At 35.9% G+C, this 7,500-nt stretch overlaps 1 protein-coding gene across 1 annotated transcript in view; it reads right to left on the reverse strand.

The window, feature by feature from the left end:
* Nucleotides 1–1,272, reverse strand: part of LOC135221005 (aminopeptidase N-like) — a 36,702-nt gene extending 35,430 nt beyond the window's left edge. The window contains exon 1 of the mRNA XM_064258721.1: nucleotides 1,184–1,272. The gene's annotated coding sequence lies outside the window, so the exon portion shown is untranslated. The remainder of the gene's footprint in view (nucleotides 1–1,183) is intronic.
* Between the last annotated feature and the right edge of the window lie 6,228 nt (nucleotides 1,273–7,500).

The following is a 7,500-nucleotide window of genomic DNA, read 5'->3' on the forward strand; positions in this document are numbered from 1 at the left end:
ATTTGCACAATTGAGAAATTCCATGAAATTATTAACCAACAAGCTGGAAAATATATTTCCTTGATTCTTGAAATAGGCCTAACCATGTAACCAACGTTAGACACGCACATAACTAGGATTTAGTTTTTTTTTTTTTTTTACACCAACTTGCCTTATTATATTTCATTTAATCAGATGCTAAACTTCTCTGTGCTTTATCAAAAGAAATCATAATGACTTTCGATATAACGCTATAAAAGTAGAAAGTTAATTTACAAATATTAGGCCAATGCTTATGCACACGGTTCCTGCTGCCACTATATGGTGAACACTTCATATCACACTTTGGAAGCCGCAGATGTTTCTTTGGGGAATTTTTTTTTTTTAATTAATAAACAATTACTGAACTAACATTGATCATTCACTGGGGAAATACTTTGTGCGCTTATACAGTTAATCACTGATACGTATTATCAGATAAATAGGATGACAATAATTGGAATAAAATATAATAACTGGCAACCCCATGAGTTTCTATAGAAGTACGATCAATTTTGAGATTTGTCGCTTCACTTCTGGAACTTACTGTACAACTATAATAGAGGGTAGAGAACAGTTTTTTTTTTTTTTTTTTTTTTTATCAGATGAGAGAACACAGTGCTTTTTTTTTTTTTTTTTTTTTTTTTTACTTTATCAGATGCAAGGATGCTTTTCCTTTACGCTGAGATAAACTGTAATTTTAGATACTAAAATACCTAAAGCCTCATGAAATACCTCGAAAGAAGACGTTCCACATTTGAATACAAAGCACAGAAAGAAAATCAATTGTTTCTACTGTTGCCTGTTCACTTTTACCTACGCCCAAGTGCACTAAGAGTAGGATGCAGAAACCCAGTGCCAGATATATATAAAGACCAAAAGCTTCACATAAAAAGCTGTCGAGAAAAACCAAATTCAATTTCACTCTCTAAGAGGCCAATTCTGATGAAAGTTCGCTTCAAAATTCCTTTCTCTCAATTTATTTTTATTTTCGCTTAAAAGTTTTCGTCATTATTATGAAACGCTGAATTTCCCAAGTGCAGAAGAGAAATTCAAATTCGGAAACATTAAACAACTGAATACAGGCAATTCCTTAATTATTTTGCAATGTCTCACTGTGATAAAGTGAACAGAACAGCATTATTAAAAAGCAGTGATATTTTACCTTATCAAGTTAGCATGTAATGGTCGATATCTAAAAGCGAACTAATGTACTCCAGTAACTAGTGAACCCAAAGACTACCTTTGGTTACCTATTTATCAATTATTATCTGTTGTTTGGTCTTTCCCCACTGATACCAAAATCAACCTTTACAGAAGGAGATAAGGGGCTCGCCCGCTCAAATAAGAGGGAAGCAGAAACGTGAATTTCAAAACCACTGTTTAGACTGGATTCTAAGTAAAAGACTTCTGGAGGATGTCTTTTATTTAGTAGAAATGCAAGAAGAAATATTCACTGTCTTTATGCCTTTGATGTTGCTTCTTCTGAAGATTTCTTTATCTAGGAGAAAAGAAAATTTCATGATACTTTTTATTTGTTTGTTAAGGATGATATATATGACTAATAATAGTAATGTTAATAATAATAATAATAATAATAATAAAAACAAGATAAATACTTACACACATACGCACACACACACACACATACACACACACACGCACACACACACACACATATATATATATATATAATATATATATAATATATATATATCTAATATATATATCTATTATATAATAGATATATATATATAGATATATATATATAGATATATATATATATATTATATATATATATATATATATCTATAATATATATATATCTATATATTATATATATAGATAGATATATATATATATATATATATATATATATATATATATATATATATCTATATATATTGTGTGTGTGTGTGTGTGTGTGTGTGTATATACGAGATATATATATATATATATATAATAATATATGTGTGTGTGTGTGTGTGTGTGTGTAAGAATTTAATTTGCTTCATTATTATTATTATTATTATTATTATTATTATTATTATTATATTATTTAATTCAATACATGGGGCAAAACCCAGGAGTCTCAACTACCAAACTCTAAGATAATCCTAGGTGAAGAAAATAAACACACGTGTCAGTACCACAAACAAACAAACAAAAGACACATACGTAAACTGCATTCCCTGAGAACTTGCACTTTGACGAACATGCGTTTCCTTATCACTCCCTAACTGGAATTTCCCCTGTTGTACTCATCGGGTATTTTGCTGATTGCTAATGATAAGACTGTCCTATTTTGAGTGATAATGAAATAAGTGGTGTCCATGAAAAAAAAACATCACCTGCCGGGTCGTTTCTCATTCCAAGGGGTCCGAGGTGAAAAGAGGTAAAAATAGTTTGACATAAGTTGCTAAACCATTTGATTGACAAGGAGAGAGAGAGAGAGAGAGAGAGAGGAGAGAGAGAGAGAGAGAGAGAGGGTCCTCGCATACCGAAGGGTACACTGAGAGAGAGAGAGAGAGGGGGGGATCCTCATATACCAAAGGCAACCCTGAGAGAGAGAGAGAGAGAGAGAGAGAGAGAGAGAGAGAGAGAGAGAGAGAGAGAAATCCTTGTATACCAAAGGCAACCCCTGAGAGAGAGCATGAGGCGGGGGGTGGGGGGGGCGGTGCGGCAAGCGCTTGAAATTGCATTTCCAATTATATAAGTATATCGTATTTCTTGTGTTAATTACACAGAGACATAACAGACCAAGATTAATTTTCTGTGTATGACAATCTGCGACGGACGTTAAAACGGTCCGCTATATATGAATAAAAAAAAGGGGGGTAGATTTAAATTACAACAAACATTATCACTGGCTGTAATCCGATCAACTTGCGAGCCCCTCGCGTTCAATGTTTGTAAATAAAAGATCTCGTGAGAGACGAGCCATCCTTTCCCGCCTCTCGCGAAATGGCTCAAGTCGTCCTCATCAGCAAAAGCATATCATCGCCACCGAGGAGGACTCCAGTTTGATTACAACGCCAACAAACATCCCTTTCCTGTCTCGCCCTCGCCAGTTCTCACGGTTTTTCGTGCTTTATGAGGGATAGAGTGACACGCGGCCTCTTTGGCGGACGAGCCTCGTTTGTTTGCCGAAGGACGTCACAAGTGCCCGCCAAAACAGCTGATTCTCAACGCGGGAACGAGGCGGTCTTCCAAGCAGATGATGCGAGGATGACAATGCTGCAGGAGGAAAAGTTAAGTCTATCTTAGTTTTACCAGACCACTAAGCTGATTAACAGCTCTCTTAGGGCTGGACCGACGGATTAGATATTCTGACGATGCTAGGAACCAATTGGTTACCTAGCAACAGGACCTACAGCTTATTGTAGGATCCGAACCACATTATATCGAGACATGAATTTCTATCACCTGAAAAAAATTTATCTGGTTCCGAGTTGGCCGAGCCGAGAATCGAACTTCGGACCACCGGATTAGTAGCCGAGCGCGAAATCCACTCGTCCAACGAGGAACTACTTGATTTTGGAACTTAGGAAAAAATGACAAATCGAGTGGAAGAAATGAAAAATAAGAGCTGAAATTGATCCAAATATTTTTATTTCAAATGTCGAGAGTACATAAAACACATCTCTAATTCTGTAAGAATGACGATGTTCCAAGCAGTGGATGATACTATTAAAGGAAGCATAATTGATTAAGAAACTTGGAAAAAAATTAGCAATCGAGTAGAAATAAAAATATAGAAACCGAGTAGAAAAAAAACGAAAACTTATCAATTATACATATTCCAAAGCCGAGAGACACGAAAATACAAATCTAATTCTGGAAGAATACAAGTGATAGATTTACAAAGTCCTTTTGTCGTGCACTTGCAAAAAACAAAATTACAACTGGCGTACAACAGCATGAAATTTGATTTAATGTGTGATAATCACGTTAATGAATATCATAACGTTACGACGGAGAGAATAATGAAGATTATTTTCAAAACTAGCTGTTAAACGCGTGCAGCAACACCCAACAGACATATGCCAAGGGAGAGAGAGAGAGAGAGAGAGAGAGAGAGAGAGAGAGAGAGAGAGAGAGAGAGAGTATTAACGTTGTAAGTTGCTCAAAGTTACTCTTATCTTTCTCCTCTCTCGCCATGCAAACACTTTCCAAATTTAATCAATTTCTGCAGTTTTAGATCGGCATGCGCAACCAAGCAATCAATATACATACATATATATATATATATATATATATATATATATATATATATATATATATATATGTGTGTGTGTGTGTGTGTGTGTGTGTGTGTGTGTGTGTGTGTTACAGTACGACTGTGAAATCAGGGATTTCACGAAATCCCTGAAATTTTCAGGGAATTCGTGAAATAGTCAATTCACTTAACGACATTTAATCCCCTAGCGGCTGGCACTAAACACACAAAACATTTGCTTCTCTAGGGACTAGTACTAAAACGGCGATACAGTGCAGATGAATCAATACTGTTTCGCCGTATTTAGTACTAGCTCATGGGGATCAACATTTAATGTTCCTAAGTGAATGGTGATTTCCCTAACGAAAAATTTTTTTTTCCTTTGCCAAATTTTTTTCCCCCTCGAGGGAAACTTTTTCGTTTGAAAATTTTCCCATTTTTTGGGTTTTCCAGTTTCAGTCTTATTGTATATTATAACTATTTTACTGTATATATATATGTATATATATATATATATATATATATATATATTATATATATATATATATTATATATCATATATACGTATATATATAATATACACACAAGTGGAAATCGCTTGTACATGATAAAAAGAATCCTTAATAGCATGATGATTTGCTATGCTATTAAAACCACACAAATTCCCAATACTACAAGACACAATCAACAGCGTGCCCAAGGAAATGCCACACGAGTTGAGGTCGAGTCAGTATGACAAGCCACATCGGATGCCCCACACACACCGAGGCGACGTTGGTATAAACAATAGACAAATATTAATAGATGAAAGGCGCAACCACTCAATGGGCGACATGTTTCCTTTTATCTTACCATCACATCAGTCACAGCGAGAGATAAATAAAAAATGTTTGCCAACAGAAGCGAAGGGGACACGAAATAGCAATAAGTTCATACCGGTGTGGTGTAACTAGACGGTGGGAATGTTGTATCAACAAACAAACAACAAGATGCCTGGTGTTTGAAGACCTTTTTTTTTTTTTTTTTACGCGATTACCTGTTTGTGGTTGCTGCTTTGTATATACAGATCTCCCCTGTTACTTCAGTTTTACTTACGTGGTTTTTAAGGTACTTGCTAGTATTTATCTTCACAAGTTATGACATTTTCATTTATATATAAGTGTGCATAATATATATTATATATATGTGTGTGTATGTATAGTATGGTATAATATATATATATATATATATGTGTGTGTGTGTGTGTGTGTATGTGTGTGCGTGTGTGTGTGTGCGCGTGTGTATGTGTGGGTAGACGCGAATGGGGCAGTCAACCCAATGTACTTTTCGGGGCAGACCCGAAGAAAACAAGACAAAGGAAAAGGACAGGGGAAAGGTCAAGGGGTTTAACCTTAAAGGCGGCGACAGACCTGTCTCAAAACAAACGACAAAATGTAAGGCGGGGAAAACAGAGGCATGGATAAAATTCCGGAGCTCACCAGTAGAGGCAGCAAAAATGCTGCTGAATCTTGTAATAAGAAGACTACGGATTTTCACACGGGAATTTTGTGAACGAGTGGTTTGACGGGTGTTAATTGAGCGTCTCTTATCAGAAGTCTCCCTTGGAGGTCAACGGAACAATGATTGGAATGATACCTTTGCGAAGCGAGTAAAAAATGCGCAGAGGCTTCTTCGGCGCAATCGAGTTTTCTGTACAGCGTATAATGCTGTATGAAACTCTCAGACGCAGCCCGTGAAACTCAGCCAAGGCTCGGTGGTGGCCCTTGTAGGTGCCAGCGGCACGATCATGGTTAACTTTAACCTTGAAGAAAATGGAAACTACTGAGGCTAGAGGGCTGAAATATGTCATGTTTGATGACTGGTCGGTGGATGATCAACAAATCAATTTGCAGCCCTCTAACCTCGGTAGTTTGATCTGAGGGCGGGCAGGAAAAGTGCGAACGGACAGACAAAGGCATCTCATTAGATATTATCTTATTTTATTATTTCTTTACAGAAAACTAAAAGAGAATGAAGCCACATTGCAACTGAGAGACACGAAGAACACAAGGTACAAAGCATCCAAGAATGAGAGGACAAGCTCCAAAATGAAACGAATACAACCAACATAAACCCTTAGTAAATAGCATGAAGTTAAGACTATTTTATTTATTTACTTATTTTATATGGTGTTTTTTACGTTGAACCAGTGGTTATTCAGCAACGGGACCAACGGCTTTACGTGACTTCCGAACCACGTCGAGAGTGAACTTCTATCGCCAGAAATACACATCTCTCACCCCTCAGTGGAATGTCCGAGAATCGAACTCGCGACCACCGAGTTGGCACGCCAACACCATGCCACTGAGCCGCTAATACTTTACTTCAATAGTTCAAAAGACAACAGGATAGTAAAATTAAATAGAAAAGTGGGTAAGGTTTACCCGTAAAGGAACCAACCTTAAATTTAAAATGCAGATTTACCCATTTAAGCTAAATCCGAACACCTATTAGTTAGAGTAGCGAATATCAATTAAATTACCGTAACAAAATCGAACTGGGGGTATGTAATTTGGCTAAGTTACGGAATCCCCATACCCCGTCTTGACTTTTCTATCTTTTTTGTTTTGTTTTTCCCTCCAATCTGTGTTTTCATCTCTGAGCTACAGCTCTCTTCTAAGCTCAGTCATTCGTGCCTAAAAGCCATCTGTATCAACACGAGAACTCGAAGCTCCTGCGCGGGAATTATTTCATGCGCATTTCACTGATAACAGCAAGTATTTCCGTTTAAAGGGAATTCTTATTTTTAGAATAATAATGATAATAATAATAATAATAATAATAATAATAATAATAATAATAATAATAATAATAATAATAAAAATTATTATTATTATTATTGTTCTAAAGGGTCCACAATAATAAAAAGTGTTGCGAGTCCGTGTATAATTTTTAAAACTTTACAAAAAGCTTTCGCACCCTTCCCTGGGTTCATCTTCAATCAAAATCCAAAAATATTTTTAGCATTCCATATATACTGTCGTGATATTGAGTTTTTCCCAAATTATTATTTATTATTATATTATTATTATTATTATTATTATTATTATTATTATTATTATTATCACTGATAACACAAAACTCCTCCCTTGGGATTTGAGTCGCTGTCCTGCGAACTACCAGGCCACCAAAGAGGAGTTTTTCTTATCTATTTCCTGGTGTTTATAAAGCATACTTCACCTCAGATTTCTTACTGAGGAGAATAAAATAGGTTTACCCACCGC

The sequence above is a fragment of the Macrobrachium nipponense genome, chromosome 2 (genome assembly GCF_015104395.2).
Source record: "Macrobrachium nipponense isolate FS-2020 chromosome 2, ASM1510439v2, whole genome shotgun sequence".
Classification (NCBI taxonomy): domain Eukaryota; kingdom Metazoa; phylum Arthropoda; class Malacostraca; order Decapoda; family Palaemonidae; genus Macrobrachium; species Macrobrachium nipponense.